General features: G+C 44.5%; 1 protein-coding gene across 18 annotated transcripts in view; it reads right to left on the reverse strand.

Annotated features, from left to right (window-relative positions):
• Positions 1 to 25268, reverse strand: part of COA1 (cytochrome c oxidase assembly factor 1) — a 53848-nt gene that overhangs the window by 23692 nt on the left and 4888 nt on the right. For 5 of the 18 annotated variants that reach the window (XM_080386123.1, XM_080386128.1, XM_080386125.1 and 2 more), the window contains 2 exons: positions 11540 to 11651; positions 449 to 651 (listed from right to left, as the gene is read on the reverse strand). The exons of 4 other annotated variants lie outside the window; for them this stretch is intronic. The gene's annotated coding sequence lies outside the window, so the exon portion shown is untranslated. Of the gene's footprint in view, positions 1 to 448; positions 652 to 2083; positions 2210 to 4537; positions 4762 to 11539; positions 11652 to 17884; positions 17922 to 25268 lie in introns of those variants that run through there. 9 more of the 18 variants (XM_080386131.1, XM_080386130.1, XM_080386119.1 and 6 more) reach the window with 6 other exon arrangements.

Genomic DNA, 25268 nt, shown 5'->3' on the forward strand with positions numbered 1-25268 from the left:
TTGTTTTTCTATCCTAGCAAAAAAAGTAGACCGGCACTTCATTCCCTTAAGTAACTGCCCAGCTTAGAAGGTATCTTCCGCACTTCCCAGTTCCAGATTGCAGTCGAACAAAGAAATCTTGAGCTTTCGTCATGGGTAAGAAACAAGACTGGTTTTGGCAATCCAGTGATCCACTGCAGTTTTCTGGCCTCAGCACTGCTGTAACTGAGGGAGTTCTTGAAATGCAAATGAACATCAACCCCGTGCTAGGGTGTAGTAGCAAGAGCCCCTTTATTGTAGTTTTACTACAACAAGAAGAGATCTGGCAATATAAGTGTCAACTACACAGCATTGTGCTGTAGTGCTTTTTTCCCTGGCTTTGTTTAAAACAGTTGTAAGATAGGCTGATAACTGTAACTATTTTAAATCAAATCGTACAATGGATGAAGGCTTCTGAAGCCTGACTTACCGTATTGAGACTGAAGCTCAGTATCTATGGCTGGATTTTTAGGCAGCTGAGGAAGCAGGGAGTGTTACTTGTCCTATAAAGCACTTGGCATAGCAACAGGCTTTTCGGTGCCAGTCCTCTAAAATGGGGGTTCAAGATCACTATCACTTGGTAGCCTCAATCCAGCTGAAAAGCTCTCCTGACAGTTCTTATCCAGACTCCACCTTGAGCAAAAGAGAAAAAGCAAGGGAGTGGGCATGTTGCAGAGGCAGAGGAAGAATATTCAGACATTCCTAAGGATTCAGCAGGATCCCTCTACCTCCCACTCCAAGACAACACCTAGTACCGTCAGTCCTACTGCCTGTGTTTACCTTATAACCAATTTACAGTAAAGCGAGAAGTTAGCACAAGATATTTTGACATGCCAGTAGTCCCATCAAAAACATTAGGGATCCCCTGCAGCTTTGTCCAGCCGTATTCACAAAAAACTTACGAAAATAACCACACATTCTTTTGCATGAAACCATGCCTGCTGGCTGTCTGAACAGTGCTAGCAGTATTTCTAAAAAGCAGGTAACAGACCATGAATTTCAGTCTTACAACTAAATACAATTTTCACAATTAGACAGTCCTCCTGTACAGCTCTTTCTCTGTAGGTAATGATACATAAATCCACTATAGTTCATGTGCTGGGACTTTTTGTTTACCAGTTTATCCAGTTTCTAAGAACTAGCCCACCTGAAAACGTACATCACTCTTTTAAGGGCTCTTTGCGTTTACCCTTCTCTGCACATGCAGCATTTTGCTCTGCACACGTACCAGGAGGAACACAGTAGATGAGCTAGTGTTTTGAAAGATGAAGCATTTCAGGCTGCAGCCAAGATCTTTAAACTAGTAAGCTCTGTGAGAAGTGGCATAAGAAAACCTGGGATCATCCAGATTTGGGCCTCTTGGATTCTCCATGGCCAACTGAGAACCCTGTTACCTCCAGCCTCTCCCCTGCAAAGAAGACCCAGACCCTCTTCAGTATCCAGCCACTTGCTTCTACAAAATTCTAGTATCTTTAGTATCTCAAAGACCCTGTGTCTCTCTCTTTTAGGTCTGTTGTAACAGACAGGGAGGCTCCCAAACACTATATACACAGATGCACACACACACACACACCCCCCATACATATTAAGAACAGTCATTTCCATAGGAAACCAGGCTGAAATATGTGCAAGTCAGTCAATACAAAACCAGGCAATTTTCAAGACAGCTGTTAAAAGCTTGTTAAACATTTGCTAAACACTAGGAACGGGACTACGGGCTTCTAACCAAACTGCATGCCACAGCATCCCCACAGCAGCCTCCTGTGTACTCACAGCACGCAGGAGTTAATGTTACAGTATCACCACCAACAGCCCCAACAGAAATGAGACTTTCATCCATTGGTCTCTCAGCCTTAATTAATAGGACACTTTTCAATTAAACTTCAATGACATCTTTTGAAAACAAGTTTTACACCTACTATATTTCTTTTGGACAAAACAGTCTGCTCAGCTGTATTCCCAGCTGTATGTTTTGTTTCTCCCAGCCTGCTGGCAGCCACAGCCACTTAGAATGAGAGTAAGTTATGTCAACCGCTAGGATTTTCTACAGTACATATTACATCACCTTTCCTGAGAAACTTGTCTGAGCAGATCCTTTTTCTCGCTTTCTTCTTTCACAGTGTCCTTCGCATTCCTCTTTCAGTATTTGTTGTTCTCTCTGTGGAAGCTCAGTTGCTGGCGTTTTAAGGAAAGGTTACATAGCAAAAGGGTCACTAATGGCACCTTTTTCTCCCTATCCCATACTCCTAGAGAGAAAAATACACCGTGTGGCACCTTTAGAGAAAGGTTTTCCTTCAGAAAAAACTACAGCATTCATTGCTGGTTTCAGAACAAGAAAAGTAATTTGGACCATAAATTACCTTGTCCATCTTAATTCTAACAGTGAAGAAGTAAGGAGGAGAAAGAGCAAAAGACAAACCAAAGACAGCAAATAATGCTCTGGTGCAAGTAGAAAGCCAGATCTCTGAATTTTACCCTCCTCCCTGATAGTTAGGTGACCGTGCCCCTGATCAAATTGCTCTGTGCTTCTGCTTGCTTCTTTACAAGTCCTGGTACTTATGAAATAGCCTTGGAAGTCAACAGTCATAAGTCTTTCAAAACGTCCTCTAGATAAAATGTACCAATCGAAGTCTGGTCCAGAGGCAACTGAAGGGGCTGGGAGCCTGCCCAGTTCAGGGCCACAGATTTCAAAGCAGGCAATGTAAGAACTAAGAATGTAAGAAACTCTGGGGCAGGGTTTGGAATAAGTTGGGAATGGAGCCTAGGGGAAAAAAAAAGATAAACATTTCCCACCTTAGGTGTATAAACTTGGATGGCTTGATATACTGGTGTAAACTCATGCACACACGTGTGTGAGCTGGCATGTGAGACAGCTGCTTGCCATTTGTTTATGTGGGCTCTTTTAAAGTCCCTCATTGCAGCAAGGCAGTATGTGCAGTAGACTGACGTGGTCTCTTGTAGGGCATCAGCTCAAAGGCATGGTAAGGATGCCTATTTTGACTAAAGCTAAATGGCTGAACATGAGGTTGGGAGGCATCTACTATTCAAATGCAGCTCCTTCTTCTAAACACAGTGGCTCCCACATGATCTTCTTGAGTAGTTTGAGTCCTTCTATATAAACAATGGAAAAGGAAATCTGATTCCCAGTCTAGGAAAGGAAACACAGCTAAATGAATGCTGCTAGCAAAAGCAAGCATATTATCTCCGCCTGTTTGAAAGCCCACTGAGGTTGAACAAAATCTTTTCATTAGCTGTAGCAGTCTTTATTACACTCCATTTGAATGATCTGTTTAGGATTAAGCATTTCTTGAAAAACACACTGCTTTTAGTCCCGAAGCATTTTCCATTCCATGGGACTTGGTAATGCTTTAATTTAGCAAAATGCTGAACGATCTCTGTCATGTTCATGACACATGACATGAAGTGTAACTGAAGCACTTAACATGAAGTGTAACTGAAGCACCCTGTACCCTGCAGTAGTGCTCTCTGGACCTCTGTTTTTTAAGGGATCTGTGAAAAAGCAACAGAAAAAACACGAGCAAGCTATTTTGAGCAGGCTTAAATTTAGTAGAAATAAGTCCACATCTTTACTGGAAAACTTTTTAAACAGCCAAAAAATGAAAGGGGGGGGGGGGGGGGGGGCGGGAAGAGTTCAAAACCACTGTGTTTCAACAGCAAAATCCTCTAAAAATTAGCTTAAATCTTTTAGGATCAGCAGATCTGGGCAGATAACTAAAGCAATGGATAATGAAATAGCCAAGCACTGGGTACCCAGTTAATGTATCAGCACGCTCTTGATGGTATATAAATAATGCTAAAAGAACAGGAAATTCTTAAAGTAGAAGGTGATACTTCATTTACTGTTCAGCTGGGATTACTGCTTAGGAAGTCACTAATGCACATTCATAATGAATACTAGCAGTGAGCACAGGCAGAAACTTGCCTGTTGCCCAAATGAGTATGACTAGTAACGAATGTTGCTCCTACTAATCTTTGTTAGAGCCTGAACTTCACTACCAGAAAGGCAAGATTATTTGAGAGGTTCATTTTTCACACTTGATTGCAGAATCAGATACATGGAGCTCTTCCAGGAGCATTTTGGGCTTTGGTTTCTTCTGAGCAGAAAGAACAACAAAGAGTAACAAAGCCCAAAGCACCTGCTCCAAACTTGGTTCAAAAACCTGCCAGTTGTGTGTTGGGTTGAGAATTTTCCTTTTCTTTTCTGGAAGGTAGAAAAGAAAGAGGGGAGGGAGTGGGGGAAACTAGCCCCAAGTTGTATTCTGTTCTTGTTCCAGTTGATCTGTTTAGGATTTCGACACTGGCCTCCGACAGACCAGATCAGGAAAGGCCTCAGTGTATGAGAAACAGCACTAAGGGATCGGATCGGAAGGGGACATGCAGAAGTAGTGGATGCAGTACAGGGTCCCTGGCATGGCCAGACCCCTCCTATGGTACAAAGTGACCCCCCCTGCCCCTTTTGACAGAAGCCATGCACAAGACCATATGAATACTTCCCCACCTTTCCTGTCTTAGGAGTCTCAGGTGAAGAGGCAGCTGCCTCATGCCAACCGATGGGGAAATGGTAGGCATGAGGTGTGTCTTCCAAAAGGTCTGAATCAGGACTGCAATGCCCAAGCCAGATGTCAAAGTCAGGAGGCAGTCTCAATCCAGACTACCCTTTCCCCTTCCCGAAATGCCGAGGTTGCTGATTTTCCCACTCGCCTTTTCAGTTGCTAGGGATTTCTGTTAGAAAGGGACGATAGCAACTTAATTTCTAAAGCACCAAAAAATGCTGCAATGAGAGATTCGGGTAACGCTACTGAGGAGAAGCTGGAGTCGCACACAGAAGCCCCACACAGGATGGGCTGCGCTCACAGGTAAAACCAACTGGGTGAGTAACAGACTAGAAGCTGTGGCTTCTACAGAGAAAAGGCAGAGTCAGGACTAACAGGGAGATTAAACAGAAACGGCGTTTCTGACTATACTTTGCTCCCTCATCTTCCATTTTTACCCCTTCCTCTCCTCCCACTCCATCCCTTGTCTTCCCGTCCTTTTGCAAAAATCCAAAATGACACTAGTCATGTAACAACTACAGATCATTTGTCAGAGATTTATCTCCTCCCTCACTGTATGAGCTAATCATTCCCAGCAAGCTTTCTGGGGTGATGAGTCAGTGGCACAAAGAACTGACAGATCAGATGTGGTATTTATTTTCTTCTGCTCATTTTAAGTATGGCAGTATCCCCCACCCACAAGCATGGAGGAAGGGGTAATCAAACGTACTGCGGCTGGGAGCTCGAAGGATAAAGTCCACAAAACCTGTAGCTTCCAGTAAAAGCCTTGTGGTTTTTGTATTCTTTTTTGGTACCAGGCATTGCTGGATGTTTACTCAGCAACACACTGTGTTAAAAGTTGCAACATCCATCTTTAAACATTAATTACCAAGGCATGATTGCTTCAAAAATCCACTGCCTGGGGCCAGGGCCTAGGAAGTGGAAAATGTAATTTCAGAAAGAGATGAGAACAAATGCTGAGCCTTTTAATTGCAGGTTAGTACAAATGACTAACAGTAAAGCAAAAATCGTTGGGATGTACTGAATGTTGAATTCAAAACCTAGCAGAGAGTTGCCTGGGGTTTTGGGTTTTTCCCCTGATCTTTGTAAAAGTCAGAGAAGCTGGTGAAGTTTGGAGAGGTGCAGGAAGTACCTTTCTAAAAATTCAGTTGAAAGAAAGGAAGTAAGAAAAGGCTAAGTGATGCATGCAAAGTCAGGCAATAGTTGCAATAGTTGTTAGACAGTTACTGTGCTTAGCTGGAGTTTCGTGTCGGGATGAAGGCTGCAGTGATTTTCAGCATCTATCTCCACCTCCTTCAGTTCTACTGAAATCTACCTGGAATTACCAACAATATAACAATGGATCGGGCCTGTTTCATCACATGTGGCAACACAAGATTAAATGCTGCTATGACTCAACAACGTTGCCGCATCAGGTGTCCCAGCCCGAAGCCAATGGAACCATCGCAATAGCAATGGCATCTTCATCTCCACCCTTCTGGCCTTGCTGCTGGCAGTCTGGGGACAGCCCTGTGTGAGCACCTTGGCAGGGCACCAGGGGCACTTCTTTTCCCATGAGGGTGGAAAACTTGTTCATTCTAGCCCCCCATCACCCCTCAGTGTTGGCCATGCCTGGGAGCACACAACTGATGGGAGGTGTAACTCAGAGTCTGGTGGGCCTGAGGCTGGTTTCTTGCGTGACCAATAAGAGAGACTGTAACAGCAGGGTCCGTGATGGTCCTAAAGTTGCAATTATGCACCAAAGCCCAGAGGCCAAAGAGACGCCAAACTGTGACACTCATCTTTTCCGGTGCTGTGTTCACCAGGAACCTCCAGCTGGGCTTCTGGGTGTGCTCAGCAGCACTTCTGACCTCACAGCACTGAACAGCGTGGTGCCTGCCTCTCCAGGATTGAGAAATGGCATGTCACTTCACTACCAGAAGGGCCTGATCCACTAGGTGTATCAAAAACCTGCCTAACCCATCATGTTTCACCCAGAGTAGCAGAGAGAAGAGGACGGTAGTGATGACAGTGCTTGTGTTCCACCTCCTGTCCCCACTTGCTTCTAACAGTTCTGTACTGAAAGCTTTTTCCCCGTGACCTGAGAGTTCTGGTTTCAACATGCTCCAAGAATGTTCTCTTGCTGGCTCAGTCTGCACCCTTCTGTTAAACGGGGAATAAACGACCTCCTTTACCTCATGGCCATTCTCACCAGGACTGTACGGCAGACCCTCACCCACAGGCCAGTTCTTGCAGGATGGCTTATGACCACACTGTTGAGAGTTTGCTCCCCGCTGAGCAGGCTGGCTGCGGCCATGCCACATACTGCTCAGCTCACATCTTCTCTCATGATGCTGTAGCTAACAGTCATTTTCTGCGCATGGGCTTGGTGGTTTGGGTTTTTTCCGGTTCCAAGTATGAAGAAAACTAAGAGGTGTATGCTGCAGGCCAGCAGAGCGGTGCTGCATCAAAAACATTACAGTGCCAGAAAAAATTGTTGCGTGCTCTAGGAAAGCAATGGGTGAGGGCACAAATTATGCTATTGCCTAACCTGGACTAACACTGAAGAACTGTCCTTGTTGAAGTAAATACGTTTGGTGTCTTCCACATCTGTCTGTTGGAGCAAGCTCTGGAGTGAACTATGCAGTTGATGACTCAGGTTTCCCCTTGGGGATTATCAATGGATTTGTTCCAGAAGAGAGAGCTCAGACACTGACAGGTGTGTGACATACTGACCACGGGTAGGACGAATGACCAAGAAACCCATTCCTGGAGCAAAACAGGAGTATGCCAAGCTACTACTTCTAAGCAATAGCTCTTCTACTTTGGTGGGGCCCATGAAGTTCAGGAAAGGTACCTCTGCTGAGCTCACTCTACTCAGACAAAGCACCAAGCAGAATATCAAACTCAAGTGAAACACAGTGCTATACAGCAGCCCTCAGCAGGTGTGGTCAAATAAGTAAAAACATTGATTTTCTCACCATTTCACACTCTCTCTCACACTTCCAAGTAAGCCAGGTGAGTGCTGCATTTGTAGGGTGATGCCTGGAAGTCTGCATGAGAACACTGGGGCTTGCACTGTCTCCCGTCCTCCTCTCCTTTGCCAGTGATCAGTTTCAGGTCTGTTTTATTACAGGTACGACCAGGAGACTGAGATGAGTCTTCTATGCCTCTGCCCTCTTGAATGTCAATGTTGCACTATGGAAACCCAGCTGCCACTGTGTTTTCCTGACCGCCTCTGAGATGATTGTCAAGGACAGAAAATATTAATTAAATTTTAATTAATAAATTGAATACTGTGGGGTTAATTATAGCTATTTACAGGGAGTGTATGGGATTTGGAGGGCCTACCTTCTGGTGTTTTTGCACAAAGTGTTGCCTCTTCCTCTAAGCCCTAATTAGCTGGCTTTTTTTTTTTTTAATAGCCAGTCTCCAAATGATTGCTCAGTAGCTCCCATTTTGTTCTTCATCAGCAGTTCTCCAGCACAGCTGCTACAGAAGGGAAGCAGCCCTGCAGTTTGCCTTACAGGGAGCAGGTGATAAAGAATCTATCAGAAGTGGTAAAAAAAAAAAAAAAAAATCAAGAGGTCCAGCCCCTAACATTGTCTAGCAAGGGGACTATATAAGAAACAAAGGTCACAGGCAGGAGTAAGAGGGAATAGCAACATCTGAGGCTGCTGTAAGGTAAAAAAATTTTCTCTCTGTATGCAGCCCTCTTGCATGTTCTGCCTTCCTGCATATGCCTAATGCCAAGAGTCATCAACAGCAGGCAAGCACCTGGGAAAAAGCAGGCTGTTCCAGCACAAAGTCAGCTGCACAACTTGGAATAATTTCTCCTCTACTCCTTATTTTCAACCTACATGTTTCCTCCTTAGAGGTAAAACCTTTTTAAAATTTAAATGGACTTAATTATCTGTATTTTAAAACCAGTTACTTTTAGCTGCTCAGGGTATAGCTATAAAGAACAAGGGTCCTTTCAGGACACTGTTAAACTAAAGCCACACAGTAAACATACTGTGCCCAGATACCAGAGGAGTTTATTCCAGCCTGCTTTTCAATTTCATGCCACTAGATGCAAATAATGCCTAAGAACCAGCACAGAAGAGAGCTTTAGGAGGTTTGGGGGTTATTTTGGATGTTGTTTTGTTGGGGTTTTTTGCAGAAGTGATAAACACGATCAGCAGGCAGCCCACTGCTTTCCCTAGAGTATCTCCTTCTGCTAGCTAGTGTTTGCGGCTGAATGGCTGTCAGAGAAGGAGCGGAGGGCAGCGGCTGGAGGACGAGGACTGGCAGCGGCACCACAGCCAGCAGTTGGCCTGGTGCCTACCTTCCCCTTCCCACTGCAGCAGCTGGCTCTGCATAGCAGGCACAAGGAGCCTGGTTTTGGCTCCTGCTGAGGTGAGATGGGCTGAAAAAATGAGGGGAAAAAAGATTTTTTTTCTTTTTGTGACCAAAAGCAGCAGTGCTAGTAAGGGAAAATGGGATTTCTGAGGTTGGAAAACCATTGCCTAAATTGAGAAAGCTATCTTCAGTCTTAAGAAAGGAAATAACAGCCAGAATCGCTCTTGCAGAAAAGCCTAACTTGTCTGGCTCCTCAAGCCTGCTTGAAAATTTTATCTGCTCTCCACTGCAGCAAAACTGTCACTGCCCAGGGGTGCTGAGCTGAGGGCTTTCCAGCACCAAGGTGTCTCCTCACCCCACACTTTGGATGAAAGCCTGGGATCACAGTACCAAAACCCTGCTCCAGGTCTACCTTCCACAGCCACAGAGATTCCCCTAAAACAGAGGGGATAAAGCACCGTCTCTTCTTTTAGTGTTTAGAATTGTGAGAAGTGCTTGCCCACACGTGCGATATAACTCTTGCACCAATACACACACATCTACTAGCGGAGCAGGCGTGCTCCCACAGCACTAGCAGCTGCTGCAAGACATCCTTTAAATAAAAAAACATCCTGAACGGTGCCGTCAGACGGGCTTTTACAGCAAAACTAACTCTGCAACGAGGAGGTAAAGATGCTGCTGCTCCTCCCGAGGCTCAATTGCTTATTCGAGTCGCAAGATCGCAGTCACACCTGTGATGGCTGCCCACCCCCACTCCCACCACCCCCCCGCCGGCCAGCCGCGAGCCCGGAGCCGCGCTGGGGCCGGGCAGGGCGAGGGGCCGGCGGGCTCGGGCTGCCGCTGCCGCCTTCTGGACACACGCGCAAGCGTTAGCCACCTTCCCCTTGGGGTGGGAGAACAAACACTAAGGCAAGTGTCTTCATTTCACTCCCCAGTCCTGCTTTTTTGGGGTTGGCTTTTTTCCCCTCCCCCTTTTTAATCCACCCCCGTGTGGCACACAACGCAGGGGGGGCAGCCCCAGCAGGGTGGCGGCGGCAGCAGCAGCCCGCATGGCTGCCCAGTGCATCCCGCCTTCCGTGGAAAATATGTAATGCAAGCTCGGAAAAATGCAGCCCTTTAGCATTTCCTCTTCTCCCAGCATCTCTGAGAAACAGCCGAGTATGGGAGAAGTAGAAACAAGACAGTGGCACTCGTCTTCGGAGACATCTGCATTTCAGAGCAGGGGCGTGCAACGGCACCCTGGTTAACGCTGGTGGCACCGGCTCAGGGGCTCACAGAATAATTCCAGCGAGGATTAGCCAGTGGAAAGGGGTTTGGCTGGTCTTGTTGTCCGATTAGCTTTAATGACCATGTGTGAATGCAGACATCATGAAATCTTGCCATTTATGTCAATGGCAGTTGTGTTCTCAAAGGGGATTGTCCTCTTTAACATCCAAACCACAAACTGTTGAGCATGGTTACACCACAGGCGTTACTGAGAGCAAGGCTAAGGTTAGAGAGGACGCTTCATCCTAAAAGAATCCAAAATTATATCTCCTGCAGACAGTAGCTGAAGTTCTACCTATTTCTTATAGCTGCAGAGTAGGACCTGACCACTGTCTTCCAAGTGGCAAACAGGATGCATATACTCAACACAGCCTCAAAACCGGCTTGCAAAATAAGCTTGGGAACAACTTTTAGTGCAGAGAAGATGTCTCCAAGGAATGGTTTAAAGACCACAATTAGAAGCGGCAGACCAGAAAAAGCTGTGAGGTTGGAAGGAAATGTCTGAATTAGTAGAAAGCAAAAAGGAGCCAGAAAGAAGAGCTATGGGGACAATGCAGAAGGCAGGCAGCAATGAAAAGCTGCAGAGTGCAGCGCTGCATGGCTCCTCACTGATGACTTATTCTTTTGCCCTGAACTAAGAAGGAGATTAAGAAAAGTTGAGTTTGAGGCTGTCAAAAGCTTGCAGCAGCTGCAAGCATGCAGCATCTAAAACAAAGGGCCTCAATTTAATGGCAGCTTTTTTAGGGATTGCAGTACATGAGATGGTGGCAACAGAGGCAACAGGTCATACAAAGTGTACAGGTAATCAAATGCGGTCCACGAGGGGAACTTAAATGATCTAAGTATTACACAAATGCTGCTGTGCTTCTGTGCTGCAAATGATACTTGTTTCCATTTCAGAGAGCCAGCGCAGCAATGACGTGGAGTCAGGCTGGAGGACCATAAGGCAAACATACAGCAATGGTAGGGCAATATACTTATTTCAGAAACATAAGGTACTTGAAATATTTTTTTATTACACTTATTTTAAATGTGTCAAGCCTTCCTTTAATACACATCTAGCTTAATGATAAGTACCAACCTGTGTGGTGATTAAAGCCACATTACAGCTTTGATATTACCATGTTGCTATTACGGAACCCAGTTTCAGATGCTGCCCCATCTAGGTTGTTGGGTTTTACAGTTAAGACTCCATTTGAGTTTAGTTGCTGTATAGCTGGCCCAAATGTATGCACTGTTACTGCTTCTGACTGTAATGGCTTCACTGGATGTCGTTTAATGTAGGTTTATTAAAAATAGTAATAGGCTATGTTGCACAACAGTGTAATCAAAGTAGCTGATGATAACGGCAGTTTACTCACGTCAGAGCACCTCACTCCTACTGCTGTTAAGTCTCAGTTCCCGTAGCTCTCCAGGAAGGACACAGACAACTCCTGTCTGAAGTGTGTTTCAGCCAGATCTGGATTCTGAGCCCTGCAGAAAGGGATTCGTAGATGCACTTGTCTCTAACACTGGTACTTGGCAGTGTTGCACGCTTTATAACAGAGGGTCAGTGAAGTACTTTTACTGTCATTGGGTACTACACTGGGAAAGATCTCTGTTTATAAATTTTACATTTTCTGGTCCGTATTGATTTTAAAAGCATCTTTAGCATGCAAGCAGCTGTTTAATGCATTTTGACCCAAAAGCAAGGCATTTGCATTAGTATTCCCACTAGAACGTTTGTCCTTTCGTGTCCGTGCATTAAGGCTCCGTTTAAAATCTGTCCATGTCCTTAATCTCTCTGGGGAGCTTTCCCTGAATTTTCAATGCTAGCCCACAGTCTGTAACAAAAGAGGGGGGGGGCGTGTTGGGGGTTGGGAAGAGACAGAGAACAGTGTTTATGCATAAAGTTCAGCAGCCTTTTCACGTAAAAAACATACACACACACAAAAGCACCTCAGCTACAGAGCCTGGCATTTCCACACCAAAGATGTGAACAGCATTTGCAGTTTTTCAAGTTAACTAATTTACGATAAGGGCATAAGGCATCTGAGCTCCAGATGCACTCATTCAGGCAGCCTGGGCCATAAATAAAATAAAAAAGAATGCTCTGACTCTAACATGGGTTTCACAGAGATGTGTTGAAGGTCTAGCAGATGGATTTTGCTGTCTCAGCTTTTACCTGTGTAACAGAGTAAATGCATAAAGCTGCTTACCAGCTCCTTCAATTCAAAACCTTTGCATTTGCTCCCATATGCTCCCATGAAGATACAGCTAATTTAAGCAATGAGCAAAATCCTACCCCTCAGGGAAGCTGATGGCAAAACTCCCACTGGCTCCAGCAGGCTCTGGGAGTTGCTCAACATAAATACAATTGGCTGAACTCGACTAACAGCATAACCAATACTGTAATCAAATTTGTATTCTTTCATCTACAAATTTGCCACCCCTAACTCTGCCCCTGGTGCTGCTGTTGTCCCATGGTTCTGGTGGAAGAGCAAAACCAGTGACACAGATGCTGCCACCGAAACTGGGCTCACTGCAGCCTCAGCCCATGCTGACAAGCAGCTCTCTTCCATGGAGGGGTGAGAAATCCTCTCTTGAATTAGGAGAACATATCAAAACATTCTCTCATACCATTAACTTTGTTTTGTTCAATCTATGTGCTGTTCTAATGAAACGGAAAACTGGAATCCTGCCTTTGAAAGACAGCATATCAGATAGCAAAAATTTCTGATGTTCAAAAAAGTTTGCCAGTTGATAAATTAGTTTTCTCCCTCACACAGAGACTTCATCATCATCCAGTCTAGCTTTCATAAACATCTGAGTATTATTTTTGAAGCCAGTCTGCTGTTTAGGCAGATGGCACAGAAATTTTACAGTCCATTTCACCCCTGATGCCTCAGTTAATGTTCACTGTAATAATGGGATGCACTATATGAACACGCACACATATACAGACATGCTAAGAGAAGAAAACATTACTGACATGTTCTGGTAAGGGAATTAAATTGGCGAAGGCAGATTCCTGAGCTTAGCACATACTAGGACTACATCCTCAAAACTGTGCATTTGGTTGACTTTAAGAAAAACTGTGCGCTGTGAACAACTAAACAACACTTCCTAGTTTAGTACTTCTGGAAAATCAATTCCTCCATGTCTCTCTTAATCCTTACCAAAATACATCTGCTTACCTGTACTACTTAGTTTTGAAATACAACTATTTGGGTACCCATATGCAGTTTCGTTATTGTCGATGCTCACACTTCACACTTCACTTTCAGATTCTCAGATCTCAGGCAGGTCACAGATTCTCTTGCCAGAAATATATATGGCAATTTAAAGGTATGTTTGACTCATTGTGTTTCATAGCCAGGGGTTGCTTTTTTACTCTCAAAATTCTGGATTTAAAACAGAAAATCCCAGCACTGAGGATGGGGAGATGACAGGGAAAGGAATACGCAGCCTGTGACTCCCTACAACCAAAGCCTGCATCGTGAGGAAGCAACAGTGGCAGCTCCAGGGATGGGAGGTAGAACAGGCAGAACAGAGAACAGGCACCAAAGAAGTTGCCAAACTAATGCATGGTTTACCCATGGCAGGGTATGTCTTTCCAGAGCCCTCCTTAAGAGGCAACACTTGACTCAAGCAGCTCTTGCAAGCTGGGCTCTGCTTATCTTAGTGCCTTGGCTCGGTTCCTCCCCATAGTCCCCATCCCTGCCTGTTCTCAGGAGCCCCCCCCATAATGAAGCCCAGCTTCCAGTCAAAGCACTGCTTTGTAAGACCGCTTAGGGAAAGATGGAGGAGGAAGAAGAGAATAATCATATCTGAGAACCGATGATTCAAGACTAACTAGAGAATGTGTTTAAAGCAAGTTTGTTTCATCAATGGCAGTGCTCTGCTGTTTGCTTTACCTCTTTTAGACTGGGTCATCCCAGTTCTTTTTCTTCATTTAATGGTGACATAACTAAGTGGCCAGGAGGAAGCTGTCTCACCTATCATAAATGCACAGTATGCAGTAATCATAGGAGGCTACTGTTAAGACAAAGCCATGAACTCCACTTTTAAGAATGTGCTGGGCTGTAATTCTGAAGAATGCATTTATTAGCAAACTCCTGGTTTTATAAGCTGCAAATCAAGACACAGCTCCCTTTAGCACTCGACCAGCTTTATGAATCATGAGCCCTGCAGTGCATTGCCATGAGACTTTGCTTTAGAAATAAAACTGTTTGTTCAACAGCAGAACGCCCCAGTTCAGCCTTCTTTTTCCACAACTGCTGCTTAGCCTCAAACCAGAAAGAAACGGCTCTGGAGTTACACATGCACTTAATGTCCTCTTAGTATGTACCAGATGCACTATAAGAGCATCATGATGAGTTTCTAAGTCTAACATCTGCTTGATTAAGCAACATTTTCAATAACGGGCTACTTTGCAAAACTAGGCAGATAAGTAAAACAGGTCTAGCGTGGTCAGTCATGTGATTTTTTTTTTTTTTTGGGGGGGGGGCAGGGGGGATGTTGTTGCTAGAGGTTTCCCAGCTATCCCTTATTTCAAAGCAGGAACAAAAACAATAGCCAGCTCTGTACCAAACCACAGGTCAATAGATTTCAATGGTCCAAGGTTAAAATTGGCCTCCAGCTAGCTGCATAGCTTATCCCACAGGTATTAAACAGGAAACTTTTAAAGCTTAAAAATAGTTACAGTTATGTGACTTATTCTTGTAAAAGGATTTTTATCGTGTACATGAAGACTAGAAGCTTTCCTCCTTTGAAATGTTTGTGTTTGACACTTCCTCTGTAGCACAGCAAGTCTGTGTTTTTCTGTCTTGCATGGGCTGTGGGTTGAGTTTTGTTTTGCTATTTTGTCCTTTTTTCTTTCACAAATCAAGCTGTCAGCAGCATGGGAAGTAAATCTGTAACTGGGACACGTAAGAACTCCGTTCTGAGACTGCATCGCTGCCCCCAGTAAAGTCACCCTTGGAAACAAGAGCACTTCAGAATATTTTAGCACACAGTGAAAGACTTTTCGATACGGTTTATTTAGCTGAAAAGGAAAAACATAATTCAAGTAAAAAACTCCAGAGATTAGAGATGCAAAAAGTATGCGGTTTCTGCTGAGCTTCCTGCTACTGCAGGCCACAACCTCTGAAAAGCACTGTGTTTAAATATCCGCTTTGGTGGGGACAACACTTTTGGACTGGGAGATAAACCTAGTTCTCTTGGACTGATATGAAAGCTAAACAATAATACATGTTCCTCTCCTACTACCGCAACCACTCCCAAAGCTAAGGGAGTCCAGCCCAATACCGAAGGGCCATGCTGAGCACAGCTGGCTGCCACACGAATTGCTTTAGCCTGCTCTTAACGTCTTCCTCTGCTCCTCGCTCACTGCCCCACAGCATGGCCAGTAGCTGCACTCTACACATGTCCAGCCCCCACCGCCAGCAGAACCATCCCATCTGTCCCCAGATGCCATATTTAGCCACTGCTTCCCAGGTGGCCCCGTTTACCTACTCTCGATCTCCTGCTGAGCCCTGGAGCCTATCTCCACCGTCAGATGCACCGTGCTCAACCAGCCCAGCTATGTAATTAGCAGTGCAGCTGCACAGCCACCAACCTGCCAGTACGCATGTGGCAGACCACTTCTTGGCAACTATTAATCATATATTGCATAAGAAACAGTCCCTTAACGCAGGCTAGTCTTTCCACTCCCGAACCATGTAAAGGACATAAAAGCTTTTGGCCATGCAGAAAAGTGAACAAAATGAGTGGTAATTAACTCTCATGACTACAAAGGCTAACAACTTCGGCACTTGCAAAGGGGATCAGAGGCAGCTGAGCTGAGAAAGAACTGTAGCAGAACAAGTATTTGCCTGGAAGCAAACACTGCCAGAGTGCTTATTTTAGAATGAATAGTCATGTTAGTTAACTAGAGCTAACTATTGAACAAATAGCTCACGTTACAGCATACCGAGGTACACTAGATACATCCTTTGATCTACTCACTGACAGACCTACTGCAGTGGGGTTTTTTTTTTTCAGCAGTAAAAAAAAACCCAACAATTTATCTATCCTTCATAGCTAGTTCTGGGGTTTGGTACAAAGTCTTTTCACAGATTAATAGGAATGAAACTTGTATGAGAAAGGAACCTAAAATAGCATTGCAGCACGAGACACATGCAGTGTGAGCATGTGGCTTGCAAAGAAAAAAAAAATGCAATGAGATTAGAAGTTTTTCTGTAAATTGACACATGTGACTGTTAACCCTTAACTGTATCTCTTGTCAGGACAGTCGAGCTTTGGTGCACTACAAGCCCTTCTGGTTTCTGACCTTTTAACACAACTGCAGCCTCTCCGCATCAGGATTTGGGCTGCTGTTCAGCGGCATACTATGTAGCCTGCCACACCCTATGTGCCACTTACTTGAAATACCAGTGTGGACAATGAAAACGACTCCCATGGCTTTCAAGAAGTAGAGAAAGAGAGCTAAGGTTTGTGGAGTGTTCTTTAAGGAAGCCAAAATTAATCCTAAAAAATTACAAGTAAAATGTGTTCTGACTATCACGATGCAAGTAAATGCTTAACACGAGTTGATGAGTAAAAGTTTCTTTTTTACATTAACTGCTTTACACTGGTCATAAATTTAAGGGGCTTGACAGGGATTAAAGATTCATTTGTCAGCTGCTATGCCCTTTAATAAGCTTCTTAACATCTATACTGACAGAAGCAGCACGTCCCCAATTTAGCAAACCAGGCTGTCTGTCCAGGTTTCACTGCAATCTAAAGGCCTGGAAAGAGTATTAAATGCAGTGACTCTTCTGCCCCCTTTAGGGAAATAACCTACAAGATCTTCTTCAGACCCAGCTTTTGTGGTATGGGCAATAAAAGCATTAACTTAATTTCCAGGAGCCACATAAAGCGTGTGGATCTTCATGCTCTTTTGAGGAGAAATTCGCGTGTTGTGCTCTGCTATGCCCTGTTCTTGTACCTCCTGTCTTACTTCAGGTCCACAGCAAGCTTCTTCCTCAAGGCTTACTCAGCTCGGAAAGGACAGCCTTACTTGTAAAGGGCTTCCCAGCAGCCAGGGGTTCTCTGCCACAGGCAACGCAGCCACTGACCATCTAACCCAACCAAGCCATCTTAATCCCTGGTTTGCACTCTCATCTGTAACATGGAAATGAAACAATGCTTTCACCTTTCCAGCTAAATATTTTTCTACTTTTTAAATGGTATGCTCCTCTAGGACAGAGGGTCTACCACATACTTATCCAGAACCAAGCACAAATTACCCTTTGCTTTAATTCTTTGGGATCTCTGGATAAGAATCCCCCCTCTCAGATGTTAAACAGCTTTTGCTTAACAGGATTTTTAAAGTTCAAGCCAACTGTAAAGCAGGCCAGGCAGATTCTCACTTTGGGTTGTTAGGTTCCTCTGGTTTCCACCCTCCTGTCTTTCTGCACTCTGGGCAATTCCAGGCAAGTTCCTTGCTGGTCTCTCACACTTGTTTTGTGACATCTTACACTGCTGAAGCCATGCAAGTAAGGAACTGTTAATAACAATACTAACTGCTCCGTTTTGACGGGACATAGCTATTTTTACTGGATTACTTTTCTGGCACAGCACTTAGAGCACCAAATGATTTGACACCTGTAATTTTATACTTGGAATAACACAAGATATTCATACTTCTTTTGTAATGTAAGATAAAAGCAAACACTACATACGTTCTCATTCCAGTGCTGCTGTCTGGCAGCTATTTGCCTAAGGAAAAAAAAGAACTGTTACATTACAGAATATGTGGAAAAGTAAAAGCTATGGAAAAGAAATCATTAAATAGCTAACTTATTCCCCTGCTAGCGCTAGACTGCTCCTTGCAGCATGTTTCAGAGTGTTTTGTTCAGTCTGGTTTTACAAGTTTCACGTTACTTTCATTTGTATCTTTAATACAGCGCTGAGTCCAATGTGGTTTGGTGCTGCTTATTTTCCTTGTCTTTCAACTATAAGACTCAGTGCTAGACCAGCTGTTCATATAGAGTCAGCTCCAAAACTACTGAAAAAAATCTGGACTCTTTCCACTGACTTCAACCTTTGGATCAGGGTCATGAAAAGACGGCAAATACATCTCACAGAATCACAGAATAGTCGGGTTGGAAGGGACCTCTGGAGATCATCTAGTCCAACCCCTGCTAAAGCAGGTTCACCTAGAGCAGGTTGCACAGGATTGCATCCAGGAGTGTTTTGAACATCTCCAGAGAAGGAGACTTCACAGCCTCTCTGGGCACCCTGCTCCAGGGCTCTGTCACCCTCAGAGTAAAGTTTTTCCTCATACTCAGATGGAAGCTCCTGTGTTGCAGTTTGTGCCCGTTGCCCCTTGTCCTGTCGCTGGGCACCACTGAAAAGAGCCTGGCCCCATCCTGTTGACACTCGCCCTTAAGGTATTTGCAGACATTGCTAAGATCCCCTCTCAGTCTTCTCTTCTCCAGGCTGAACAGCCCCAGCTCTCTCAGCCTGTCCTCATCAGGGAGATGCTCTGGTTCCCTCATCATTTTCGTAGCCTCCACTGGACCCTCCCCAGTATTTCCCTGTCTCTTGAACTGGGGAGCCCAGAACGGGACACAGCACTCCAGATGCGGCCTCCACAGGGCAGGGTAGAGGGGGACAATAAACTCCATCGATCTGCTGGCCACACTCCTCCTAGTGCACCCCTGGATACCGTTGGCCACCTTGTCCACGGGCCCACTGGTGGCCCACGGCAGCCTGCTGCCCACCAGCGCTCCCAAGCCCTTCCCCGCAGAGCTGCCCCCCAGCAGGCCAGCCCCAGCCCATACTGGTGCAGGGGGCTGTCCCTCCCCCGCGGCAGGACCTTCCACTGGCCTGTGTTGAACTTCAGCTCCTCTGCCCAACTCTCCGGCCTGCCCAGGCCTCGCTGAATGGCAGCGCAGCCTTCGGGTGAACCAGTTTTGTACCGCCAGCAGATCTGCTGAGGGTCCGCTCTGTCCCTTCGCCCAGGTCACTGATGAGTAAATTGAACGAGCCTGGACCCAGCAGTGACCCTGGGGAGCCCCGCTGGCTGCCGGCCTCCAGCTCGACTCTGCGCCGCTGGTCACAGCCCCCTGAGTCTGCCACGCAGCCAGGTCCCAGCCCACCCACCGCCGCTCGTCGCGCCCACGCTGCCTGAGCTTGCCTGTGGGGATCTTGGGGGAGACAGTGTCAAAAGCCTTGCTGAGGTCAAGGGAGACAACATCCGCTGCTCTGGCCTCGTCCACCCAGCCAGTCATTCCCTCACAGAAGGCTATCAGATTGGTCAAGCACGAGTTCCCCTTGGTGAATCCACGCTGACTGCTCCTGATAAGCTTCTTGTCCTTCACATGCTTCAAGATGACCTCCAGGCTGAGCTGTTCCATCACCTTTCCAGGGATGGAGGTGAGGCTGACTGGCCTGTAGTTTCCTGGGCCCTTCTTGCCCTTTCTGAAGACTGGAGTGACACCGGCCTTCCTCCAGTCCTCAGGCACCTCTCCTGTTCTCCAAGACCTTTCAGTGGTGATGAAGAGTGGCTTAGCAGTAACATCTGCCAGCTCCCTCAGCAGCTGGGGGTGCATCCCGTCGGGGCCCATGGATTTGTGGGTGTCAGGCATGCCTAAATGATCTCTACCTAACTCAAGCCTCCTCAACCAAGGGAAAGTCATCCTTTCATGTAAGACTAAGCAGGTTACACATAGCAAAGTATAAAGAGGATTAGCTGTGTACAATCCAAAGGCGTGTTACTCTGCATGCTTCTGAAACAATTGACTAATACACTTTCACAGAGAGAGAAAGGGCCAGATTTGTTTCTGGTGCTCTACCTCTAAGTCAACACCACCACGCCAGGAACAGATTCGATCTGGAATCTGTCCAGTTAGACTCATTAAAATTGAAATTTTCCTGAACTGGAGGTAAGGAAATTTATTTTCTAAAAATGCAAAACCAATAAGCAAATGCTTTCTGCTTCCTAGTTGAAGCTTAGGTCTTTAGACTAGAGGCTCTATGGAATGAGTATCAGGACAAACAGAATGGGTTTTGCTTCCTTCCTTCCCTTTGTCTTCTTCCTTCTTCAGAATATAAAATGGGTCATATCTGGTTTAAAACACATCTACTTAGACCTTCACTTTCTGTCACCAAAACAGATGGGCAGCCCCAAATCACTAATTTGTGCATATTTTACAGAGCACTGGTACTTCAACACACACTCACTGTGTATACTTCGAGTGTGTGACTTCTGAAAGCTAGAATGTCTTTTATCAGGAATTATTTTATCAGTGGGGGATTCATTTTGAACAATACAATCAAACGAAGACAGTGGTGCACAGCTATTCTTCCCACCCCTTCAAAGTTCACAGCAAACTATGTCAGAGTTAGTGATGTTCTCAGCTGCTGAGAATGCTTTAATGAACCAGACTTTTTTTTTCCCGCTCCTTCTGTTCCCTGAAGACAGGGGACTTCATGGCACTGTTTGTTGTACAATGTGTACAGTTATAACCTACACTAAAAGTATGCCATTAATGAACGAACACTGGGTGTGTGTGTCAAGCAGATGAGAATGTTCTTTTGATCTTCTGTGCTCCACCACTGTGGCAGACGGATGTCTAAATTGCCTTATTAAAGCGCTGAAGTCTTCCATCATTTCTCAAACAATACTGAAGGAATAATCAGAATGTCATCATGTTTTGATTTTCTGCTCTTCCAGCTCAAATCTAGCTGGATGTTAAGCAGTAGGGGAAAAAATTATGATTTTTTTATTATTTATTAATTTTCCAGAAGTTTAAGAGGAATATATCACATGCTTGACACTCTCTGAGGCAGCCAACAGAAGCTTCTCAAATTTCTGTTAAATTTCAAAGTAGTTTCCACACAATATGGGAGCTGTATTTAGCCTTAGGTACAATTTTGAAACTAGTTCAAGGGAGCAAGACAAGGGATTCAAAGCTTTTTTTGAGAATATCTTAGAATAGAATAAGCGTGTTTAAAAAGCATAGAGGTTTCTGAACATGATGATGGCAATGCTTTTAGCCTCCAACATACCAATAGCTAGGGAAAAACAAATAAACCAACTGGTTTGAGGCCACAGAAGCATATTAAAGACAGTTTATATGCAATTGCCTGTAAGACCATGACGTAGAAAATCCTTGCTAACCCTTCCAAAAATTATTCTTACATGGTGTTGTGACCAAAACTCTGAATCCACCCACATTTCCTCAGACTAAAGGATATAGCTATAAATGACAAGGGGGGGAGAAAAAAAGGCAAGCTAGAGCCTCTGTTCTATAAAAGAAAGAAAATCAAACTACTGCTTCACAGGCAGCTAAGCTGATCTAGCAAGTCACTGTTGCAAAAGCGCGAGGTCAATCTCTCGGTCTGTGTCCCAGCTGCACTTACAGCAGCTCAGGTACTCTTCTGATCCTTTACCTTACATCTGTCATTTAGTCAGCTGATTTACCTTGCTATTCCAGAGAAAACTATCCACTTTTCTGCTGTTTTTCTTCCAGGCTAATAGGGTCAAAGTGGCTAATGGAGGGATGGATTCAACACATACCAGAACCAGCGTAAGGTAAGCAGCAGGATGACCAAGAGCAAGGACTGCTAGAGGGCAAAGGGCTGGGGACTGCCACCTCTCTCTTGTGACAGTAGCAACCTGTGAAATTGTCTCGTGGAAGCATTGTCTTAGTGCAAGGACTTGTTATTAGAAGGGAAGGGGGAATCAAAGGGAGAAGTGGAGCAAGTATGGGCCTTGATCATTGCTGCCCTGGAGGAGTGTGGATATAAGGATGCATACTAGAGGGGTAGGAATCCCATACATCTGCAGAGGATTTCGTGGGTAGATAAAAGTAGGGGCATATGCAACAGCTGCAGCACACCCAGGAGCCAGGGGATGTATAATCAATATGCAAATAACTGCATAGTTCCCCCCTGAAAGCAGGAGGCTGACTGCACAGAGTCTTAGTAGCTGCAGAACACGTCTACATCGTCTGCTGTTTTTCTGAAGAGTTTTGCACTTACTATGCATGGCTGGACAGCACAGAACACACACAGAGATACTCCTGCTAGGCTGCTTCATGTTCTATAACTGCAGCGCATGCTCATAGTGCTGATGTCCAGAGTTTCCAGACGTGCAGCCACCAGATCAGAAGTGTCTGCTCCCTACAGCTACCAGACATCCGGAAAGCTCAGACAAATTTATGAAGTCCTGAAAATCTGCCTAAATGTGATTTCCAGGTGGAAAGAGTAAACGTGGCTGGGAAAAGGAAGCCTGCAACATCCAGAAAGCCCTTTGCTACCTGTAGAAAAGCAAACACAGAACAACAGAAGTTTAGGAATGCCTGTGAAGGCAGGGCTGGAGCTCAAGTCTCAACTTCTTCACCTGTCTTCTCTACTGACCATAACATACCGTAAGACCACTTTACAATGAATTTGAGAGGACATGCTTTCACATAATGGACATATGAGAGGTGTCTCGCAGTGCAGCTTCACAGGTGTCCCCGTTACTGTGGCCATTACAAAAGCTGCATAAAGAACTTACTTTAGGTCTAGACACCCGTGAAGAAAATAACTGTAAACAAATAAAAGGCTATGCACTAATGTGAGAATCCACCTTTTTCTCTCCTTTATATGGTGTTGGCTTATAAAATTAATTACTTACATACCTCACAGAGACGCAATACTTAATTAATATTTGTTAAGTGCTTTGAAATTCTGATGGAAGACATGATGCTAGTGTGCATTATGACTAATACAGTGTAAAAATGATGCCAATGGTGTTGCTCAAGCAGAATGCTGGAAGGATGATGCCTATTCAGTGTTTTATTTGAAAAGGGGAATGAAGGTGAAGAAGGCTTAAGAAAGCTTTTTAAAACTCAGTTATCCTAAAGGAAAAGGGAGAACTGGGGAGGAGGGGTGCTAAAAGAGTTTTCAGAAGAATTTACTCTGCAGTGTGCATTAACTCCTGCAAAGTCAGAGAGTAAGTGCCTACACCAAAATCCTGGCTCCAGCCAAGCACACGGAAAATGTTTCATCAACTTCAGTGAGGTGAAGACTGTTAGCTTTTGTCATAATTTCCAAGAGATGTATCCAGCATCCCATATGCAGGTTTGTGACTTCGCACAGTTGCTTGTTTACAATTTAGGTTCAGGAAATAATCTCATCAAGCTAGGGCATGCTCACCATGTAAAAGCAACTACTCAGCTTCTAAGCATCTTTCTACTACACCCCACATTTGGAGTAAATCTTTCCATTCTATTAATGATTTTGGACTTGAGCTACTTATTTAAGTTGGTGGCAAAACTCCAATTAAATGGAAGCAGTGTGGAGATCACTGTAGATTTTGTAATACAGAGGGGAAGAAAACATCCTGTGTTTAACAGTGGTTGTAACTCATATACACCCCTGGAGTTTGGTTCACTTACTCAGAAGCCTGTGGAATTTCTAATTAATTCCTGAGGGGCGGGGGGGGGGGGAAGGCAGTAACAGAAATATAGACAACTTATTTTTTCAGTTAGTTCTCCACACCTAGCAGGATAAAGACCAAAAGAAACACAGCCCCCACCACTCTTGGATAAGGCAGAGTTGAAGAGCACATTTTCCAACTGGAAGCTTTGCACCTGGGAGGCTCTAAGCAGAAAGGCTATAAAGATTAGCAGGTGATAGGTATCAACAATTGAGAAAAGGTAATCTGGGAGCTTCCAGTATGAAGAGGAGTAATTTTTCAGCAGGAGTCTATGGCTACTTTAGGTAGGAAACCAAGTGAAAATGTGCTAGAATGCAGGTTTTTATTTATCTGTGCTTTTTTACAAGTACTGAAGCCTGTTATTTGGTGTATATGGGGCTCTTGGTAAGCATTACTTGTCTTTTTCCAAGTGGTGTGTGATAGTTTCCACTGAGTATCTCTTAACGTACTCCTGTACAACACAGGAAATCTTAGAGGTACTATTTATTGTAACCACCTCTTAAGGTAAGCTTTCCAGCTATGCTACATGTAGAAATGCTGTACTACCACAAACCAGCACTTCTAAAGCAGCTTTGTATCTATGCAATTGCCTAGACCAAATGTAATGATAAGGTTAAGCATAGCAACGTTCCCTTTTCATTTATGCTAGGTAGGCTGTATCTTTCTAACTGTACTGCAGGCTCTGAAGCATGTAGGCTTTTAAGTTTTCCCTCAGTGCTTGTGCAGCTGTGTCCACACATGTATATATCCAGTAAAACTCAAGGAAATGTTCCTGGATGTCAGGATTAAGCTTAGATAGCTACAGTTGTAATAGCTCATATGAAGTTCTCTGCTTTCTAGTTAACAGAGGATTTCCATAAACTTCTTGTAGCAACTTATGCCGTACCTCTAAGTGTTGCCAGTTGCTTTCCAGTCTTAGTGGAATAAGTAACATCATTCCTCCATCTAAACTCAGTAATCAAAATGGGTTGGCATATGACCTACACCATGTTGCAGCTCTCTGGATCCCATGGAGGGATGATGCTAAGGGGCCAAGGCAAAAATTCAAGCCTAAGGCTTTTATTGTCTGAAATTTAAATGCTTGATACTTAAGTCATGTGAAAACAGTGCCGTGTCACTTGTTTAGACAGATAGGCTGTGTTTTCTTCCTCTGAATATTCATTAATAACGTACTGGACAAGCAGTCCCATCAAACGCTGCAAACGTTTCTCCGGAGTCCACTTTTATTATGTCTAGAGATAATGGTGGGCAGGCTGCATAGGTGAAAAATGATTCTATCTACTGCTTGCCAAGGCTGCTTTCAGGGAAGGCCACTGAAAAGATGCTTTCTGTGTGTTTTGGAGGGGTCTAATTTTGTAGAGGAGCCATAAGAAAATGACACAGGAGATCAGAGTATGCAAGGCTGTGTGTAAGTCAGAGACCTTTACTCAGTGATGTCTGCATTGAGCTGACAGGAGGGACTTCTTAAGACAATACTGTACCTAATTTTGAGACTTCAGAAAAAACAGTGCTGCTAAATAAGGTATTTCATGCCTTTTTCTCCTCACTGTGTGTCCATTCACATTAGCTTTGACTTTTTACCTGGCTAGCTCTGCCTTTCTCATACTGGCTTATATTTTTTTTTTCCTTAG

Source organism: Falco punctatus, assembly GCF_963210335.1.
Source record: "Falco punctatus genome assembly, chromosome: 4".
Classification (NCBI taxonomy): domain Eukaryota; kingdom Metazoa; phylum Chordata; class Aves; order Falconiformes; family Falconidae; genus Falco; species Falco punctatus.